The sequence below is a fragment of the Castanea sativa genome, chromosome 12, assembly GCF_040712315.1.
Source record: "Castanea sativa cultivar Marrone di Chiusa Pesio chromosome 12, ASM4071231v1".
Classification (NCBI taxonomy): domain Eukaryota; kingdom Viridiplantae; phylum Streptophyta; class Magnoliopsida; order Fagales; family Fagaceae; genus Castanea; species Castanea sativa.
In genome coordinates this window covers 11,276,866-11,299,993 of record NC_134024.1, presented here as the reverse complement: position 1 = coordinate 11,299,993, position 23,128 = coordinate 11,276,866, and the positions used below count along the sequence as shown (strand labels likewise).

General features: G+C 34.3%; 1 long non-coding RNA gene and 1 pseudogene across 2 annotated transcripts; both read left to right on the top strand.

The window, feature by feature from the left end:
* Positions 1-2,744: 2,744 nt before the first annotated feature.
* On the top strand, positions 2,745-4,043 carry LOC142619208 (uncharacterized). 2 transcript variants are annotated; one of them, XR_012841459.1, is made up of 3 exons: positions 2,745-2,868; positions 3,670-3,816; positions 3,930-4,043. It is a non-coding gene; the product is annotated as an uncharacterized LOC142619208 (long non-coding RNA). The 2 variants fall into 2 exon arrangements; XR_012841460.1 differs by lacking the exon at positions 2,745-2,868 and adding an exon at positions 3,510-3,564.
* Positions 4,044-10,421: 6,378 nt separating this feature from the next.
* LOC142620177 (putative polygalacturonase) lies at positions 10,422-14,241 on the top strand (annotated as a pseudogene).
* The last annotated feature ends 8,887 nt before the right edge of the window (positions 14,242-23,128 follow it).

The window sequence follows — 23,128 nt, the reverse complement described above, 5'->3', positions numbered from 1 at the left end:
TTTGATTATAATTATTGTTTTATATTTGTAGACACATAAATATCATTAGAATCAGACCCCTGTGTTTTTTTTTGGTGGGTTGGGAATAAATGGATAAAGGAGTTTTCTTTATTATGTTTCTCATTCAAGAATCATGATTGTGTTTATGGGCTTTTGATAAAAATTCAATTTTTAACATTCTTTAGTGATAAAAAAAAACTTAATGGGTATTGTAAAGGCACTTCCAGAGTAGTGTTTGTGTATCCTCTATATGCGAGGTGGCCCTCTGAGTTTGGCAGATTTTGGAATCTATTTATGTGTGCTGTTGGGGAGTTGAGGGTTAGATATGTCTATCTCTATGTGCTTTTAGTGGGCATAGTTCTGATAGCAAAGGGGAAAAGAGCAAAAATTACAAATTTGTCGGTTTAAAAGTACAAATTTGTACTGAGGTTTTAAAAGTATTACAACTCAAAAAGAATTATAGTATTTGGTACTGTGTTTCAGATTAGTAGGACTAGGAAGTGACCAGTGGCGGAGCCAAGATTTCAACTTAGGGGGGGCAAGATTAAATGACACTTCGATACTCATTATTAAAATAAATTAAAATAAATTGAGAAAATAAATTAATGTAGGAGTGTTAGGAATATAATAATATACCTATAAAGTTGTATTAATGTTTCAGTGCCTTGCATTCTTTTAAAAAAATTTGTAGAATTAAGCATATGTTTCTTTATTTGTTTAAGTAGTTAAAATTAAGATTTACAGAAAAAGTATGAAACTGTGAAAAAATTAGAAGAAAATATAAATCATGTCAAGGATACAATAAAAATTCACAGCAATTTCACAACATTCCTCAACTTAGCACATCATCTCATACAAGTGGGTCATTAGAAAAAAAATTAAATCATATATTGTGATTTACATCCTGAATGGAAAGAACACAAAGTAGATTTTTTTAATACTCTATACACAAAAAGAAGGTGATTTCAATTTTTTCATCATTGACCTTTTTTATGTCTAAAAAATACCAGTTTGTAATTTGTAGTTTGTATTATATGCTGTGACCCTGTGAGAAGCAAATAAATTCTATAATAGTGAATTTAACTATTTAAATGGCCCACTAAGAAAAGACAAAAACTAGTATGGTGATTGTTTTTTTCTCTTATAGTAACATGCTTTCTGATATGTGTAGGGAACAATTTAGGCTTTCTAACATCAAACTCTATTATTATACTACTATATAGCTTCTCAACAAAAAAAAAAAAAACTATTATATACAAATTCTGGGGCAGGTCAGGGGGGGCAGCTGCCCCCTCTCGCCCCCCCTTGGCTCCGCCCCTGCTAGGAACCAAAGTTAATTCTTCTGGTGTCCAAGTGGTTCATAAGCTTCTAATACATTTTTTTTTTTTTTTTGAAATGATTGAATGATGATGAATTGGATGTGATCTGATTGCTATTGAACTGTGATCTCATTAATCTAGAGATATATTGCTGTTGTGGGGTTGGATTGCTAATAGGCAAGCTACACTTCCACATTGCAGCCAATCCTGTGTTTCATGAGAGGACAAAACACAGAGAAATTGACTGACATGTTGGAGTTCTTTTGACTACTTTGAGGTCTATGTTCTTGGGTTTCTTCATAAATGAGTTTTCCCAACTGGGAAGCATCTTAGAGTTGGTTTAGTTTTGGTTGTGGTGAGGTTTGTGTATGCTACTGTGAGAGAGAGAGAGGGTCTAATTGTTGACCTGTGAGTTGGTTTCGATACATGAATATATGGGAAATGAAAGTCTCCCCCAAGAAGATGCATTCTATAGCCTTAATTTTCCTATACAATATTTTCCTTTTACTTGAAAAAATCATAAAGAATGATGTATTCATGTGACCAAATCCAATTTGGTCATAGAAATATAATTACAAAGTTAAAAAATGATAATGATATATGTGGATTTCAATTTTTCTATTCCAAACAGTAAGTAAAATTGATAATATACAAATGAGTCAACTCGTGTTAGGGATATTTGTTCCTTAATATTTTTTTGTATGTGAAGCTGTTTCTCTACTGTGGTTTTGTGTTTTTAATTGTGTTCCTTTGGTAAATAATATTACTTATTAATTGTTTTTAAAAAAAGAATAAATCTTCATTCATTGGAATAATATCGCCTTCATATAGACACTCATCATTAACACAATTTTTATCATACCACAATTACAACTTGTTTCCATAAGTAGTTGTGAGATTTTTATTTTTTTATTTTTTTATGGACCTTTATTATATTTGTACATATCTATTCTATTTACTTTGGTTAAGTTTACTACTTATAAACATTTAGTGTCAGTCAACTATTTGCGTTTAAAGTTGATAGCAGATTATTTTCTCATCTCTAACTTTACAACAACAACAAAAAACCCTTGATCCCATGAATCAATGGTTGGATTCCTCATCTCTTACTAAGGAGGAAATTTAATGATCACTGATTAAGTTACGTGATCATTAATAATCATAGAGAAACTTGGATCCCAATTAGAAATTAGAATTTGGAATATACTAGTATACCTTTCTAGCTTGCTCTTCGATAGGGTGATAGACTTTGTTTCTTGTTGAAACAACATGTTACTAGATATTTTTAAATTAAAATAGTCAAAAAGATAAGCACAACTGTAAGTGAATAACATTTATAGTTTTTAGATTATTGTTATTGTTTAGTTGACATGACATATTCATGGAGATCTTAATTGAGTTTGAATATCTATTACAGGTTAAGAAGGAGATTAGAGAAAAGTGGATGAATCTTGATGAAGACTCTAAATTAGAGTACAAGAAGGAAGCACGTGAGAATTCTGAAAAGTATGCTAATTTGTCACATAATATTCCTCGCAAAGCACGTAAAGTAAGTATTTACCTATGAAACTTTTAGCATTCAGGATTATGTATTAAATTTCATAATGAAACCCTTTTTATTCATTATATAACGAAGGTTTCATTATATACTCGGTGTGCCCCTAATCGTGTTCATTTGATGGTTTCAAATTTAAATGAAAGACAAAGATTTGTTATTCAAAAAATGGGATTTGGTAGTATGTTGGATTTAAGGTCTATACAGTTGAATAGAGATTTTTGCAAATGGTTAGTTGATCATTTTGACCACAATTCTTGTGCATTGGATATTTGTGGAAGGAGGTTACCAATATCCACTAAAGATGGAGAATTTATTCTAGGAGTAAACTCAAGTGGGGTAGATGTGTCTATTGTTGCAAGCGCTGAAGAGATAAATCATATATGCCAACAACATGGATTAAATGTGGTAGGGGATATACCAATTAACCTCTTAGAGGGTAAGCTGAAGGAGATGAAAACATTAGGAAAAGAATTTGTTGGTTGTTTTGTGCTGTTTGTATTGGGTACTTTATTATGTCCCACTCCTAAACCTTATATCAAACGGTCCTTTATCTCAATTCTCCTTAATATTGATGAGTTCAAAAGCTTGAATTGGGCAAAGTTGGTGTTGGATTTTCTTATTCGAGGTGTGCGCAAATATAAAGAAAAGAATCGTGTTGGCGTTAGTGGTTGCTTGCTATTTTTAATGGTAATTTGTAGAAAATAATTACTTTCAAGAATATGATTTTCTTTTTTATCAAATTTGTATGACTCTTTTGACTAAATTTCTATGACCCTTTTATACATATTGTAGTTGTTTTATTTTGAGCATGTCAATGTTGAAACGAATATTGAACATGTGTCCAAACGACCTCAACCACGTATCTGTTATTGGGGGAAAAAAGAAGTTAACCAAAGGATGCTTAAATTACATTCAATTGGAAGTTTTGACAGTCCTAAGGTAATAATTGACTTTTTTAATGTTTGACTATTTAGAAATAAGTTAAATATGTTTTATATGTGAATTATTACCCCCATGTAGTTGACATAATTTTTATTTTCTTTTTATCATAGTTGTTTGTAACACAAATGGATGGTGGACATGAGACAGAAAATATTCCACTACAGAAACAAGATATTAATGAATCTCATGCTATGCCATCTCAACATGAAGACAAGCCAAATATGATATCTTTTTTCAACCAATAAATCTTATGAATTTGATGATAATTTGGTGCTAGACATTTGTTGATGATTGTACCTATAAATTAATCCACAGGGTTTTGATGAAGCAATTCGTAGAATTGAGCAATCAATAACAAGTCTTAAAGATGAAATGCTAGTCATGCAGAAAACCGTGACAAACATTGCAAACAATGTGGACACATTTAAGAATGACATTCTTTTGGAGTTAAAGAAAACAGCAAGGGAACATTATGGACATTCCAATGACCTCAACTTAAAGGATATTGTAGATGTTAAAAAAGAAATGAAGTTTGCATCCCCATATATAATCCAAGACACAGTGGATGACAATGATACAGTATGTGCTAAAAAAGAATCTAAGATAGAGTCTACATCTCTAGTTCAAGACAAAATGAAACAAGATGATACAGAGCACATTAAAAGAAGTATCTAAGATAGTGTCAATGGAGGAAGACTGCAATGTTCACATTGCTGGGCAAACTCAATCTAATAAAAAACCTGGCAGCAAAACACCCTTATCTCATAATGTGGTAAGTGAATTAGTATTTGTTATTTATTTATTTTAAATGTGTTTAGGATGTTTAGTAGCAACATGAGTTTTTTTTTTTTTTTAAATTGCACAGGATGTGGATATGCTGCAATTAACTTTCCCTCATAATGTTCAACTTAATGCATCATGTGTTACACCTTCTAGCAAGCCTAAAGTCGCCAGATCACAAAAACACAGCCCAATTGTCACATCACAAGCTGAAGTTCCAAAAGTCAATAAAAGGCAAAAAATCAAAGATTCATTGCAGGTGAGTTCATGAATGTGTACATTGATATATAAGGGTGCGAATACAACAAATTTTTATATGCTAATTTGATTATACTATATTCTTTTAGGAATCTAGACTGGGTGATGACAAGGATATGAATGAGTTCGAACCATTTACTGAAATGGAGAAGATCATATGTAACTACATTTTTAATAAAAATTTTGAAGAGAGGTTTGTCCTTTTTGAAGTTGGTATTAAAAATAATGAATTTATTGAATAAGCTCTAACATAAGAATTTGTCAATGAATAATGTTTAGTGAAGTTCTTGTTTCCATGAAATATGAGTATGGTGATCGTGTAGCTTTCAATACCTTGCTCCCAAACCAATGGATAAGCAGTCAGGTTAGCATATGAAATTTAAATCCACTGATAAATATTTGTGCTGTTTATTTATACAATAATTATAACATTATGTTGTATTTTAGATTATTAATTTGTTCGTTTGCAAGATGAGGATGGAAGAAAACAGATATAGAGACATGTTTGTGTGGTATTTGCCAACGCATTTTGCTGTAAGTTTTCGTAATATTTTGGTTTCCGTGCTTATAGTGTTTAATTAATACACAAGTTGTTTTTCTTGAATATATGTTTTGGATTGTGCTTGTTGAGTTTAATTAATACCGTACTTTTTTGAAATTTTTATATATTTTTGTAGCGAAAAATGCTTGAAGAAGATGGCAATCCCACACTAGAATGGTTTAAAAAGACATATAGGGACGATGACAAGTATATGTCAAATTTGGTGAAGTGTGAACGGGTAATTTTACTTAGCGCGCACACACACATGTATATTACATTTACACATGCTAATACATTGTTCATTTGTACATGTAGATTTTTATTCCTATGAATGACAATAATAGTCATTGGTACTTATGTGTCATTGATTTTGCAAAAAGATTTATATATATACTGGACTCTTTGCAAAGCACAACTAGTGAAGGCATTCGAACAAAAAATGTTAAAACTGTGGTATTGTTTCTTACTCTTTCTACTCAACAGTGATTGTTTTTAATGTAATTTTGCTAGGTATTGTACTAAAAATAACTGATGTTAAAATCCAACTTTGCGATCGGTTACATGCCTTGATAAGTTGTTGAGTTTTTTGGAGAAAGACAAGTATATTGATAATATTACCAGATTTAAATTGAAATCACCCATCTCAAATCCTCAACAAAATAATGGGTAGGTACCAAATTGTACTAGTACATATGGATAACTATTCTATGCATTTTTCAAATTGCAAAATTTTAACAATTTTCATTTTTCAGGTATGATTGCGGGATGTATGTTATAAAACACATGTTTACAAATACTTCCAGCAAGCATTTACCCCTTTTGGTAATAATTTTCTTTGAATTAAATACAAATTTTCACATAATTTGTTTAAACTACTTCTTAATTACATGTCTAATTATTTGTAGGAGAGTTGGTCGGAACGTTTACGGTACAAGTTGGCAGCAAGTCTAGTGCTTTCAAAGAATAATGATCAACGTTCAAGAATTGTTGAAATTGCTAGAAACATTCCACTACAGGAATATTTTCGGTCACTTAAAGATTTGTATAAAAGAATGAATAGGATACTGTTTATGAGTTAGTGATTTAGTGAATTGAATTTTTTTTTTTTAATGAATGGGAGATTGATTTTTTATCTTTCATACAGTAATTTAGTGAATTTTTTTTTAATTTTCTAATGAATGTGAGGCTGAATTTTTATTTTTTGTTATCACATACGTTTTTGTTGTGCACAAACTGTTTTGATTTCAGCTGCTTGGTTTAAAGAGCTTCTGACATCTCCCTACTCTCTTCATCTGAAGCATTGAACAGATTTTTGGTTTGTGTAAAGGTCATATCATAGTAATTAATGTTTTTGAGTTTCTTTTTAGACCCATCTTGAGTTTAGCCTATTTTAGTGGTTTTAAGAGGTACTTGAGAGAAAAGTTTGTGGCCTTTTTACCAGACTAGCAAATTTGTGTCTTTCTTGTAGGATATTGAGTACAATGTGATAAATTATAGTTTTCAATTTTAATGTGGTAAAGCAAGTACTCTTGACTATTGTGGTAGTCTCTTTTGGCTTAGAAGCAAAATATATATTATCTTGAAGATTGTGTCTTGAATAATAAGTGCTGGAGTTGCACTTCATCTTCAGGTATATTTTATTAAAGATTGTGTCTCGATTAATAAGTGATTTGGTTGTATTTTCTGCAGATTAGTGTTTGGATCTTGGTGGGAAATCTGATACCTGTTGGCTATATACAGTTTGTTTGGGTGTCTAATAATAGTGGATGCAGCTAACGTATTAGAATGTCACAATACCATGACTTCATTGCAGGAAGAAATGCTTTACAACCTGAAGGTAAGTTAAAATGAATCAGTGGTTGTGTTTTTGGTGCAAACTTAGCCAAAAATAGAAAAGAAATAAAAGAGTACAAATTACTTCTAAGAGTAAAATAGAAAAGAAATAAAAGAGCACAAATTGTTTTTGCTACTCTTGATCTTTGGTGTCAAAAAAATAGTTCTCTAGATGAATCAAATTACTTCTGCCTTGGACATCATTAATTTGCCAAATAGTTATTTTGGGAAAAACAAATAATAATTGCTCTGCATTTCTGAGAGGTTAGTTGTATCATTGATTTGCCTCTCTTGATTATATTTGTGGCTTTGGACATCATGCAGGTCGATATTTGGTCAGGCCCAGTCAGATGTTGCCTCAGCTTCCAATCTTAAGAGAGTCTCCAGAAACATAATCTTACTCTTCTACAAGCAATTGTATTTTTAATTATTCATTTTAGGTGATTCATCAGAAGTAAAATGATCTGTTTTTGATGCTCTTCCATATATTACAGTTAAATTATTTTTGTTGTTGAACTGGTATGTCTGGTTCAAATTTCCTAGCAATTGGTTTTTTTCAATTGAGCTGTTTGGGAACCAAAAAATATTTGCTGAGACAATTTAGGTATACTTTATACATCACAATTTTGGCCCCTATAGCTAGTAGAGCATATCAGACTTTTGTTTTGAGATGTAGCAATGGTTAATTGTGCATTCAATAAATTGTGCTAAAAGCTAGCGGTTGTACCAAAAGATAATTGACAATGTTGCACCTTGTCTTTTATTTTAATCTTGGCAAGTATGTTGCCGCATATGAACATTTGTATGAATTCTACATCTTTTTTTCAATGGGTTTTTTTGAACCTTATCAATAACGCAATATTTGTACTTAGTTAATGTCATTAGTGTGGTATGCAATTTATAGTTTAGGAAATGTTAGTATCAAGTCTGCAGGAGCAACTGACTTGTATTTATTTATTTTTTCCTTTCCTTGAGAATGACTTGTGCGTATTCATGTCAATGAAAAGGAAAAGCAAAAAAATAATAATAATAAAGAGCATGAGAAATTGAGAGATGGTCGCATGGCTTTTATCTAGCCTTTACAATCATTTAGGAAAAACATAGCAAGTGGAGGAGTTGAGCAAGCTTGACTTCACAAATACAAGAAATCACATTAGAATAACTCTTGGCACGTTGCAATGTGTTGCTAGAAAGGGGCCAGCATGAATATGTCCAATTGCAATCATATGGTTCACAACTATGGTTCACAGCTTAGCATTATCCAATAGATATATCATCTATAAAGCTCCTGCTCTTCTAGTATCAACCACTTATGCTAAGAGAAATGTGAAAACTTCCCACTTTCCAACTAACCAGATTTGATGCTCTAGTCTAAGTTCAAGATTTTGATAATCTAATAGTCAATTGCATATTTAACCCTGCAAATTAATCAAAAGACACAAGTTAGTGGAGTCATCCAACAAGATTCACTAAACTGTCAAACTTTGGAATAAAACACATTTCAATCAACCACATATGAAACAAATAGGTAGATATTTAAGTTAGTTCTGCAAATCCAACAACATAAACCACAAATTTTGGCAAGTCATGTCCAAAGTTTAAAGCCTTAAGTTATTTATAGAATTTCTTTTAAAAATATAAAAAAAAAATTAAAAAAAAAACTTGAAAAGGCCACACATTAGTTTACATCCCTGAAAAATCAATCGCACGAAATATGTGAACTTCTAAGACAATAGTCTCCCGGTTGATCAGCTCAAACACAATGACATCTCCTTCTTCCAAATCATGTTCCCTAGCAAATGTAGCCCATCCCTTGCCTATACTCCTTCCTGCACCTGAACCCTCCCTATAGAAGCATCGTGCAGGGAACCGTTTTCCCTCAAAATCCTGAAGTGTGATGGACTCTGAAGGAAGATACTTCATAGCAAATCCAGCAGGCATATACTACATAAGCAAGAAAAATATGAACCTAAGCTTGTTGCAACTAAATCACATATGTAGGTGAAACTAAAAACCAACACACAAACTGTTAACTTAGCAGCTCCAGACACATATAAGCTGCGTTTCTTTAAACGCAGCTCTAGATGTGTTTAAGGTGCGTTTAAGAAAACGCAGCTCAAGCATCTTTGAAGCTATGTTTTTTAAACACAGCTCTAGACATATTAAAAAAAAAAAAAAAATCCCCGGATGGGTCTAAACGTAGCCTCAACATCTAGTAAACGCAATTCAAATACAACCATGTAGCTGCGTTTTTATAAAACGCAACTCAAAAACGCGTTTTTTGTAGTGATTCACATTTGGGGGGAAAAAAAAAAAACACTTGAGGGACAAATTTAGGAGCAGCTTTATCCCTTCACGTTAGAAAAAGAGCGTGGGAAAAAAAAAGAAAAAAAAGCAAAGAAATGTGAGGGAGTAACGTGCAAAGTGCAAACTTTTTGTTTTTTTTAATTTTAAATTTAGCCAAAATTTAGAAGCTTTTAAATTAGCAATTTTACATATAAATATATTATTTAATCTTTATAAAATGATAAACTTGATCATATTTTGAGTATCCAAATTAAGAATACAAAGCAAAAGAATTCACTTAAATAGTAGTATAGATTATTTAAGTTTTAGAAACTGGTAAATTTGAGGGTGTTTTAAGCATCAAAATCGAGAATCTCTAATAAGAAAAGCCCTTTAAATAGTAATATAGATTATTTAAGTTTTACAAACTGGTAAATTTGAGGGTATTTTGGGAAATAAAATTGAGGATCTAGAAAAAACCTCTTAAATAGTAACATTGCTAACAAATTTTATCCCCAAAAGTGAATTAATTATCAGCGACATAAAAAAAAATTATGCTATTTTATTTAGAATAATGCTACAGACACAAACTATTTTACAACATTTTTACAAACTGCTGATATGGCTTTAGCATTTTCCAAATAATTATTATAAGTAAAAATTTAATGTTAGTAATGACCCCATAATAAAAATAATTAGAATTTGCTCCATCAACAGTTTGTAAAAATGTTGTAAAATAGTTTTGTGTATGAAACATTACTCTTTTATTTTTCTATGCCGGACAATCCCATAAATAGATATGTAAGTTAGATATCCTTCCAAAAATTTACTCCCACTCTTTTCAATAAATTCATTCTTTCTTCTACAACGAAAATCAGTCTTAAACATTTTCTATTCTCAGAACATGGGGCTGTGTCTAAAACTTAGAACATCCCATGTACGTTTTCCTAGCACTCTTATTTTTATTTTTATTTTGAAAAATGAATGAACATGGTTCTGTTTTCTATGTTTATCATTGTGTGTGTCATTTTTGTTTTTCCTGAGGGCTAGCTTCTGAGTTGAATCTCACAAAAAAGACGGTTTTGCTGCTTTGTGTTTCGGTTTTAATATAATGTTTTCTTCGTTTTGTACCTTTGTTAATTTATAAGCATTTCTTCCTTCTTATTAAAGGGAATTAAAGGTCGACATATAAACTGATATTTTGATTTTCTTTTGTTAATGTTTACAGGTTATCTCAGCGATTGTTATCGTGGGAATACTAACTTTAAGGGTCGCAGAATGCCGAAACAAACATCATCATCATGGAGATAATGGTGGAAAAATAGAGTATCCAGCAATAAATTGTCGAAAGCACAGTGCAGTTTTGACGGATTTTGGAGCAGTTGGTGATGGAAAAACATCAAACACAAAGGCTTTTAATGCTGCGATTCAGAAACTAAGCACATATGCATCAGATGGTGGGGCACAGCTTATTGTACCACCTGGTAAATGGTTAACTGGAAGCTTTAATCTCACCAGCCATTTCACCCTTTTTGTTCATAAGGATGCAGTTATTCTTGGATCACAGGTATGATTTTTTCCCCCTTTTTAGTAGTGGTTTAATCATTTTCAAAAGCAAATGGAGGAGATCATTCACTGCCAAAAAATTAAAATGGAGGAGATCAATTTCTTATTTTGGTTTAGTTTCTTGCTTTGAATCTAGGACCTTATCCTCCGTCATATTATTTAAAGAAGAGAAAATCTAATTTGAATTAGAGAAATTATTCACTTTTATGAGAGGAATAATCCTAATAATTATATTCATAGACCAAAAATGATAGGATTGATGACACAACTGATTTTACTTTATGATACCACTTCGTCCTATTTACATCTTTCCTTTTACACGAAACGTGAAATTGCTCTCATACCAAGAAATTAGACCAAAGCAATTATAGCACAATAGGCAAGAATCTGCCCAAATCAACTTGCCATAAAAGGAATTAGCCGTTGATTGTTCATAGTCTTTGATATTATCCAAAACTAAAAATAAGAGAAAATACTAACCTAAGTTGTAATTAGTAATTGAGTAATGTTGCGTCCACAACAAATAAACAAAATGATACTCTCATACCAAGAATTTAGACCAAAGCAATTACAGCATGAAAAGCAAGAAACTGCCCAAATCAACTTGCCATAAAAGGAATTGGCCATTACTTGTTCATAGTCTTTCATATTATCCAAAACTAAAAACTAGAAAAGACGTTAACCTAAGTTGTAGTTAGTAATTGAGTAATGTTACGCCTACAACAAATAAACAAAATGATACTCTCATACCAAGAATTTAGACCAAAGCAATTATAGCATGATAAGCAAGAAACTTCCCAAATCAACTTGCCATAAAAGAAATTGGCCATTACTTGTTCATAGTCTTTGATATTATCTAAAGCTAAAAACAAGGGAAGACACTAGCCTAAGGGTCTATTTGGTTGGAAGGGTGGAAAAGTTGGAGGATAGAAAATGATGGGAAGATGGAAATGTGGGAGGATAAAAAATATTTTAATTTCCCTTCTTTTTATTTGCTTGGGAGTGGAAAAGTAGATGAATGGAAAATTTGAGTTTATATAAATTTACTCACATACCCTTATTAAAAAATAACGGCCAATTAAAACAAAAAAGTGACAAACCAGCCCAAAAAAAAAAAAACAATCACCGAAGTTTATTAGAAAATAAAAATCATGTCAAGAAAAAAAATCACGTTTAGTTAAACAAGAAAAAAAAAAGAACAAAAACAAAACAAATCACTATCACCTCATGCCCTAGGAAATCAAAAGTCAAAAAAAAAAAAAAAAAACCAATGTTTGCCCAAAAAAGAGAGCCAAATTTGCCCAAGAATTAAGTTTAAAAAAAAAAAAAAAACCCAACATTGCCCTGGAAAGCAACTAGGAGCATTTTTATCCATATAACAAAACACACTTTCTTTCCCAGTTTTCTCTCTATTTTGGGAAGAAAACATTTTAGTGGGCCCAAGGAGAAAACACCTGGGCCTCACCACATTGTTTTAGTCTTCTTCTCCCAACCAAAGATCCTTTAAAAAGTTTCCTCTTCTCATTTTGTTTCCAAAGTTTTCCATCCACCCATTTCACTTTCAAATAAGCACACCCTAAGTTATAATTAGTAATTGAGTAATGCTACGTTCACAACAAATAAACAAAATAATACTCATTTTATTTTTATTCTATGTTTTTCTTACCATAATTTGCTATACACATGCATGATCATATGGACAGGATGAGTCAGAATGGCCTGCTATTCCTGTGCTGCCTTCCTACGGCAGAGGAAGGGATGCACCTGGTGGACGGTTAAGCGCTCTCATTTTTGGTTCAAATCTCACTGACGTCGTAATCATGGGTAATTATAGATTAGATCAATCATTTTTTGGGGGGCGGGGGGGGGGGGGGGGGGGTGGGTTGGATAAATATTTTTGGCCTTAAAGAATTTCTAATGGATTCCATTTGTTTTGGCATTGTATTAGGTAACAATGGCGCAATTGATGGACAGGGTTCTACTTGATGGAAGAAGTTCCGTGCCGGAGAATCAAACGTGACACGACCATACATGATTGAGATTATGTACTCTGATTAAATCCAAATATCTAATCTCACTCTAATTAACTCTCCATCATGGTTTGTCCATCCCATTTACAGCAGGTTTGGCCATGCTCCTCTGACTAAGTTTATTTTTATCATATGATAGCACTTTTTATTAGAATCCTGTGGTTGTGATTGCAGTAATGTACTAGTCAAAGGGCTCACAATCCTTGCACCAGTTGATTCTCCTAATACTGATGGGGTAGACCCACGTATGTTTGGCACTTGTCTTAATTGCTTTGATTAATATGTATTTTAAGGTTAATTACTTATTCCCCTGCTATTCACCTATTTTTTCACCATATTTTTTCACAAGTTGCTAAGTTAACAAGTTACAATTGATATTTCATCATTGTCACTTGACATCATTGACGCAATTTACAATTGACGAGTTTATGTTCCCTTTTTTGTGTCCAGATTCATGCACAAACACCCGTATCGAGGACTGCTTCATAGTTTCAGGTGATGACTGCATTGCTTTGAAAAGTGGCTGGGATGAATATGGAATCAAAGTTGGAATGCCTACACAGCACCTAATCATTAGAAGGCTTACCTGCATTTCCCCTGACAGTGCCACCATTACTCTAGGCAGCGAAATGTCTGGCAGAATCCAAGATGTTAGAGCTGAAGACATCACAGCCATTGATACTGAATCCAGTGTTAGAATTAAGACTGCTGTTGGAAGAGGAGGTTATGTCAAGGACATCTATGTGAATGACTTTGAAGTATGTTTTCTGGATGGCAGGCAATTATAATCAACGTCCAGACCCGAAATACGATCCAAAAGCAATTCCAGAGATTAAAGGAATTAATTATACAGATTTAGTGGCAGAGAATGTTACTTATTCAGCAAAACTTGATGGAATTTTGGGTGATCCCTTCACTGGAATATGCATTTCTAATGTGACCATTACTTTGACTGAGAAGCCAAAGCAATTACAATGGAATTGTACTGATATTGCTGGAGTGACAAGCAATGTGACTCCTACACCGTGTGCTTTGTTGCCTGAGAAGCAAGGTGTGGATTGTGCCTTCCCCACCGATAGGCTGCCCATTGATGATGTTCAGTTGAAGACTTGTTCTGCGGCCCATTGATCATGTTCAGATGAAGACTTGTTTTGCTACCAATGCCATCTTGTTCGAGTGAAAATGTACTTTTTCTTTTTGAGAAGAGAGTGAAATATACTTGAAAATTTTATGTTTCAAACATGTCAGCTCAAAGATAAAATGAATGAAACGAAAGTAGCATCACAAGGAATTTAATGGGATTATTGGACTTGGTGATGGTGAATCATATTTTAAATTGGAGTAGTACTACGGCCACAAACAATTTCAAAACATTTTTATAAACTGGTGATGTTGTCAACTTTTTATTGGTTTTTATCTATACTCACCATTAACATCACTTTTTCATTTACTAATAACCACTCACCACATCAGTAATTTGTAAAAAAATTTATATCTCTAACATTACTCTTTAAATTTATGTAATTTTTTAAACTATGATGCACCTAAGTCATCTATTAGATTTTGGACCTCTGGTACCAAATACGACTTATTGACAAAGCTATGTACAACATGATAACAAAGCTGAAAGCTCTGGACTGCAAAATGACAAAGCTCCATATGAAATTTGCCAACACAATGCAGTTGATTGATCATTGATGAAGCTACATCAACACATCATAAATACAACAATATATTTACATGTAGATATGCGTGACACAACTAGAAATTAATAGAAGGAAAAACAATAGACTCTTTTTTTGTTTAGGTGAGAAGATCGTAACTTTATTAGGAAAAAAAAAAAGAAAAAAAAAGGATATTGAACCAAAGCCAACAACAATAGAGTTGGTTTATGAAAAACTAATCGTAGACCCACGCAATACTTGGGAATAAATAACTATTTTGTATTGCAATATAATGTATACTTTTTTATCTAAAATTTTTTGAAGATAATTTGTTCTCCTTAAAAATTAAACAGTTTCTATTCAATTCATTTCTGCCTAATGTGATCCAATTAGGTATACTTTGGTCCAATTTGGTTCAATTGGTCAATTCATTTCAGTCCATTGAAAACTAGTTGGGCTTTAAATTGATTTTTTTTGTTGGTTGCCTTTTCAAGTTTAGCTCAAAAAACAAATTTCTTAATTTTTTGGATTGAAAAGTGTGAAATTTTATTATATTTATGCTAAACTCTTTAGTTTTAAGTAAAAAAAATATAAAGAAAATAGAAATTAGAAATATGCACCCTAAAATGCAATAAAAATGATATATATTCAAAAGTCTTATTCAGTCCACATTGTTTCTATTTGGTCCATTTTGTCATCTTCAATCCAATTTGGTCATATTCAGTCTATACAGTCCTATTCGGTCCATTTTGTCCACTAAAGTTCTATTCAGTCCACTTCGCTTCTATTTCTTCCACATTGGTCCTATTTTGTCCACTTCGGTCCTATAATTCTATTTAGTCCACTTTGGTCCTATTTAGTCTATTCAATCCACTCTGGTCCTATTCAGTCCATTTTGTCCACTTTAGTTCTATTCAGTCCACATTGGTTTTATTTGGTTCATTCTGTCCACTTCCATCCTATCCAGCCAACATTGGTCCTATTAGGTCCACTTCGGTCCTATTCGGTCCAATTTGGTGTCTTTTGGTCCATTTTGTCCACTTTTGATAGACCAAAAACGTATTGACCCATTGTGATGGATTAATTGATTAATTAGCCAAATTCAATTAATTAACCAATTTAATATGCAAACATGTGGTAGCACAAACAAATCACCAATAAACTAAAGTGCAGTAGAAACATAAATTTGACACGGCGATTTGTTTATAAATGGAGAAAACCTCCAAGGCAAAACCCCACCGAGTGATTTTAAGGTCACCACTCTCGAGAATCCACTATTATCAAAACAAGCAGTTACAAGTAAAGGAATCTCGGTACTACCAACCTACAATTAAACCCTTACCCCAATACCCAATTGGACTTGTTCAGTAGTGACAATCTCTCCTTTTCAATGCACGGCTCCCAATACGTGACTAACCAATTGCGTAGATCCCAGTACGCGACTTCAATTACCAACTTGAGAAAGATGTTGGCTGCAAAGTTCTTCAGTTCATCCTCACAATGAAGAACGAGAAGATGCTTGGTTACAAAACCCTATGGTGCACAGACACAACAACTTTTTCATAAAGAGATGAACTAGGGCAAACTTTGTCTCCAATCACAAATTGCGTGAACAGAGTTTGCTCAACGCTTGTGCAACTTGTGTCTACTTTGACGGCCCTTAAAATAATCATTTTATATGCCTAGGGTTATGCAAAAAAGAAGGCCCAAAGACATATCCACAGATTGGAATAAAAATAGATCTAAAAAACTATTTTTCTTAAACCTCGACAGGTAGAGGTGTCGAGATGCTGTCGAGCAGCTGTCGAGTCTCGGGGCTGAAACAACTTATTAAAGCTCAATAGATGAAGCTGTCGAGCCAGCTATCGAGCTTTAATGATAGGCACTTCTTCAACTTGTTTCTTGGACAAACTTGCATGGCTTTAACACTTGATCTTGAAACAAGATTTCTTAACGCATTAAACACATCCTAGATCTATCCAAATACAAGTAAAGTGCGTTTTGTCAAAGGATTATCTTGAAACAAGGTTTCTTGACGCATTAAACACATCCTAGATCTATCCAAATACAAGTAAAGTGCGTTTTGTCAAAGGATTAGTCAATTACATAAAAGAACGACATATATTCTTAACAAGTGAACCACATATGTCTTAACAATCTCCCCTTTTGAAAATCCGTGATAAAACCACAACAAACAAATGACCATATGAGAGAAGTCATAAAGCACTCCACTCATGCTCACTTGTTGAATACAATAAAATCCATTCTAACACAAACTCTTAAAAAACTTTGCAAGAAGAGAGTTTATGGCAAGTAGAATTTGACAACCTGTATTTTTGAAACACTTTAAACAAAACACATCAAGGTATCTTTGTGTGAAGCAGAAATAATAGATTGCATACAAAAATAAGAAGCATGTGTATAAAGAAATAAAAGAAACAACACATGTAAGAATAGGTGAAATAAAGCATACATCATCACATATATATATCTAAGATAAGCATCATGTATGTAAAAATGGTCACAAGACCTAGTTATAAGAACAATGTATCTTCAACAAGAAAGAAAAGAAAAGAAAAGATACATGTAATCTTCACTACATCCCTCAAAAACAAACAAACTCTCCCCCTAAGAATGACTACTCTCATATCCAAAACTACTTCCCCTTTTTGTCACGAGTGACAAAGGGTAAGAGTGTCAAGTAGACATCTAGTTAGAACAGGAAAGGCTAGCATCTCTATCCTCATCATCATCATCATCATCGGAACCATCATCAGGTGTCTTAGATGCCTCGGGAGGAGGAGAGGGAGACTCCACAAAACCACCAAGGCAAGCCTGCCGTCTAGTAATACGGCCAACACGGGTGTTCACCTGATACAACTCCGTAGAAAGTGTATCAAGGCGAGCATCCATGCGCTGAAGCTATGCGATGATCGCATCCAAAGTCACACCTCACGCTGAAGAAGAGGGAGCGGAGGTAGAAGGAGCCGAAGGAGTGGGAGGAGCTGCCGAACCAGACCGCCTCGAACGAAACTGCGCCTCGCTCCATTTCACGGTAGCGTATTCAATAGCACACATAATGGAGAAGTGGTCGAAAATGGGAAAAGGAACAAAAAAATGGCATAAGATCCATGTGATAGTAGAAGGAAAGATGAGCTTATCACGGGTAGCCGTATCCCTATACACATCTATGATAGAAATAATAAAATGTGAAGGAAAATCTATAGAAAGATCCTCAAGAAGGGACAACAGAAAACAAGAACGAGACTCTGTAATGGAGTTGTACTGAGAGAGAGGATACAACAGAAAAGTTATCACCATGTTCAAAAATCTAGGACCTTTAGCAAAAGGTCGACATGATGTAGACTGATGCTCACCCTAATCAGCTAGGTGCTCACAAAAAGCAGAGATCATCTTGTCTTTGGACACAGTCTGTAGATGCTCACAACCGAGGTAGTCAGGATGCGCAACCCTCGGAACACGAAGCACATCGGATACCAACTCTGGTGTGACTACTACGCGCGTACCTCGAACGCGAGTATGAAAGAGAGGTACTGAAGTATCAGTTCCATGCATGTTGGAGTAGAATTCCTGGATTAGCATAAAAGGACAGGTGACTGGGACGTCACACAGTGACTCCTATTCCCGTTTGTGAATGACATTGGGAAGGTCAGTGTCGACGAAATCTGACAAAATAACTTGGCGTTCCGAATGACCAGCTTGTTTAGAGAAGTTCTCCGACAAGTTCTTTTGGGCTTTCTCATCATAGAACCGAACAAAGGGTTCTAGGATGGAGTAGACTTACGTTTTGGTGCCATTGACACACTAACGCAAACTAAAGAGAGAGGGGGAAGAAAGAAACATTTAGAAAAGTCCCAACACATTTCAAATATAACAAGTATATTGAAAGGAAAGAACGTATGCATGAACATGTGAAATGCAATTAAAAAGATATCATGGGCTCAGCCCAATCCAATCCTACCAGCACACATTCAAATTGCACACATCTAAATGCATGATAATACAATTATAGTGCTCATGTACTGCAATGTATGAGATTTGAAATTTAGTTTAGTAAAAACCCATCCAAAAAATTTCACAAAACTCAACAATTTTGAAAAACCCCAAAATTTTTCAAAAACTCAAAACCTAGGTATGAATGCATGAAAAGATCATGAGGAAATAGAGAAAGAGAGATCATACCAAGTGATTTGAACCAAGAGAGCCCGAAAATCACGTGGGTTAAAGGTTTTGAGAGAGAAAAGAATGTTTGGGAGATGAATAGTTGCGGACAGATCGAGAGAGATCGAGGGAATGAAGTCCAAATCGCGTGATAACCTTTTTATAGAACCTTAGTAAATCTCGACAGATAGAGGTGTCGAGAGGTATCGAGATAGGTATCAAGGAACAAAGTATCAGACACTAAAAAGAAGCTCGATCGATCCACCAGCTGTTGAGAAGCTATCAAGAGACCAGGAGGTTTCTCGATCGATCCACCCAGCTGTCAAGAAGCTATCAAGAGACCAGGAGATTTCTCAATCGATCCACAAGCTGTCGATAGGTGTCGAGATTGCGATAAGATGCAACTGATGAGCTCGACAGATAAACCAGGTATCGAGAGGTGTCAAGAAGGTTTCGAGATGGCTTAAAAACAGTTTTTCAAAGAAGAGAAAAACACAGATATGAATGCAATCAAACATGCAACACAGCCAATGATCCAACCAACATTTTAACCTCTCAATCAATAAAGAGTTAAACATTTAGCTCCCAAAAACTCACACACACACACAAAACAAGTCTAACCAATTTTTTTATTTCAAAAACAAGTTAAGACAGTTTAGTGAGCATACATTAACACATGTAAACCTTGTGATGGCCAAATCACATTGTACCTGCACATGTATCAAACGTAACAAAGAATATTACATGTTGTGTGTGAAAAAAATCGCCAAATTGCACAAGTGTCTTAATGTTATGACGATTTGAGATATGAGAAAATCACTTTAACTCACACACAATCATAACTATTTGATGGAGACTATCACCTTTAAGGTACATCCTATAACTCCCACATCTCCTAGAAAACACGCTTGCAATCATGTTTTAAAGCATTTGTTCTTTTTGCTTTTATTTTCGTTGCATATATTTTTTAAGCAAATCATGCATGGGCATATAAGGAGAGAAAAGAAAAACTCAATTATGTTAAGCTTTTTGACATTGCACTTTTGCTATGCCGAAGCATACAGATGTCATTGACATTGCACTTTTGCTATGCCGAGGCATACAGATGTCATGTCATGATTGGTGGGTAACAGTAGTGAGATTGTTATTTATGCCTTTCTTTTAGGATTTTCTAGTCCTTCCCGTAAAAAAAAATGATATGAGTGTTAAGTACAAGAGTTCACTTAACCTTACTCATCACAAACAAAGAGCCACAAAGCTCACTTGCTTAGTTGTGCATAAGGATGCTTATTTAAGTTACAACTGATACAAAGTTTAGAAAACTCTGTTTCAATAGCCATTTTAAGGTTCACAAGAACCAATGTACAGAAACACACACTGTTTTTGTATTTTTCTGATTTTCCCTTCTTTTTTTTTTTTTTTTTTTTGAAAGCAAAACAAAATAAAAACTAAACAACCAAACAAAAACAGACCAACAACATGAAAGCATGAAAGAAAGATGCAGATGCATGAAGGCATGATAGAAGGGTGCAGATGCATGAGAGCATGATTCCAAAAGCAGATAAGAAATCAAGCAAGGAGAGTCCTACTTTAGATAGAAAGAATTAAAGCAGAGGATAATAAGAAAATACAATTAAGTCTTAGGATTCTTTATCACCCACACAACACGAGTCTTTGGCTATAGAGATGAAAAGGCACAGGTCCTAGTATGACTACTAAAGGACATAGAGGAATTAGAATTCCCCTGAAATTGAGTTGAAAAGCTTAAAACTTTTAATAACTCACCAAGAATAGGTATAGAGCCTTTAGACAAAGGTTGAGACCTATTGGACACTCGCTTATGAGGAAACAACTTGAAACAATTAGGACAAGTGTGACCAGAAACACCATGATGGTGACAAACATGAGCAATTTTAGAGCTACTCGACTTCCTAAAAGGAGGTTTAACCTTAGTGGTTGATAAAGACCTTAACTTTGGACAATTTGGCCTAATATGACCAACAATATGACAATGATGACAAGTGGGGATCCATGCTCACCACACCAAACCAAACAATGCATAAAACTAGACTGACTCAAAACATTAAAGCAAAACACACAATTAATGCAAAACCAAAAACAGATGGAGAGCGAGAAAAAAATAATTAAATCACTTGGAACCCATTTTCTTCCACACCTTGAAAGAACTTTCCTTTTCGCAAACCCTTGAACCGGCGATGAGGGGGAAGAATTGATACCGTTCAAGTTCGAAAGGAACATGAGGGCTTTGAGAAGATCTTTGAGAGGAGCAAACAAGGACGGAAACTGATTCTGGTTTTCCAACGCCAACATGTTGTTGCTATTTTGAGTGGCTAACCACTTATAGCAATTTGGTCAAGTATGACTAGCTGCTCCACAATGATGACAGAGATGTTGCTTCTTTTGTTTAGGCCTTTGAGAGTTAGCCTTCTTAGCCCTAGGGTTTTTAACTTCCTTCTTATTCTACTTAGGGGGTGCTCCTAATATAGATTTACCCTTGTCTATGTTCTCACTAGCTAATTCAATTTTAACATTAGTGATCTCAATTTCAACATTATTGCTAGAAGGAACAAAAACAGTAGTACTAGAAGAAGTAATATTTGAGGAAAAGAAATCATACCCTAAACCTGTTCGATCTGAAGCATATTTTTGAAGACTGAGCATCTCATCGAGCTTAGCGCTTGAAGCCCTTTCCAATTGAGCTCTGACTTGGAATAGCTCTGCCTCAAGCTTCTTAGTCTTCTCAGCCAAGAAGTTATTTTCAAACCTCAGTGCTCCAATAGTTTGATTTGCTTCATCAAACTTTGTGGAAAGCTCTTAACGTTCAAGCTTCACATCACTAAGCTTCTTAGTGGTCAACCTATACAGCTTTTCGTGCTTTTCTGAGACCTTATATAGCTTAGCTTAGGCTGGGTGAATGTCATATTGATCATCCATCTTCTCAAACTTGGATTCCACCAATTCCTTTTCTTCATTCACATCTTCAACAATCCCCTTAGTAGGATTAACTGTGGCAATGAAGGCATTCAAGATTCTGTCATCCTCATTGTCAGAATCATCTTCAAGCTCAGTGTCACTTAGCGTAACAGCAAGTGCCTTGCTTTTCCCAATTGTCTTGAGATATGTTGGGCACTCCTGTTTCATGTGTCCGAAGCCTTGGCACCCAAAGCACTTAGGTCCTATAGAAACAGTGTACTAACCACCATCCCTAGCATCCCCCTTCCCTTTGTCTTCACCCTTGAACTGAGAAGAACTAGATTGCTTACGATCCTTGTTGAAGCCTTTCCCATTGGCATTCTTCATAAACTTCTTGAATTTCTTGGTGATGTAGGACTTCATCTTAGAATCTTCATCGTCTGAAGACTCTTCCGTCTCACTGCTTTTGGCCTTCAGTGCCATACTCTTGCTCTTGCTCGTCTTTCCAATTCAAGACAAACCCAAATCATAGGTTTGTAGATTTCCAACCAGCTCTGTCAAATGAATTTTATCAATATTCTTTGATTCCTCAATCGCAGTGATCTTGGCATGAAATCTTTCGGGCAGAAATCTGAGCACTTTTCTCACAATCTTGGGTTCTGGGATAGTTTCTCCAAGATGAAAGGCAGAGTTCACTATGTCCTTGAGTTTAGCATAGAACTCATCAAACGACTCATCCTTCTCCATCTTTATCTCTTCAAAGCTTGTAGTGAGCCTCTATAGCTTCGAATCCTTGATAGCCTTTGTTCCCTCATAAGTTGTCTAGAGGATGGTCCATGCTTCCTTTGCAGTTTCAATGGAGGATAATCTTCTTGAATTTCTCATTTGTGACTGCACTGAACAAGGCATTCAATGCTCTGCTGTTAAAGTTTGCTGCCTTGATCTTAGCCTCATCCCAATCGGCCGACGCTTCCTTTGGCTTGGTCTAGCCAATCTCTACAGCTTGCCACACCTTCTCATCTAGAGACTGCAAAAAAGCTCTCATGCGTACTTTCCAGTATGCATAGTTAGTCCCATCAAATAAAGGAGGGATAATGAGAGATTGTCCTCTATCCATGATAAACAGCGGTCAATGGATCACACACAAGAATTAAACCCTAATCAGAGTGTGCCTGCTCTGAAACCACTTGATAGGCCAAAAACGTATTGACCTCTTGTGATGGATTAATTGATTA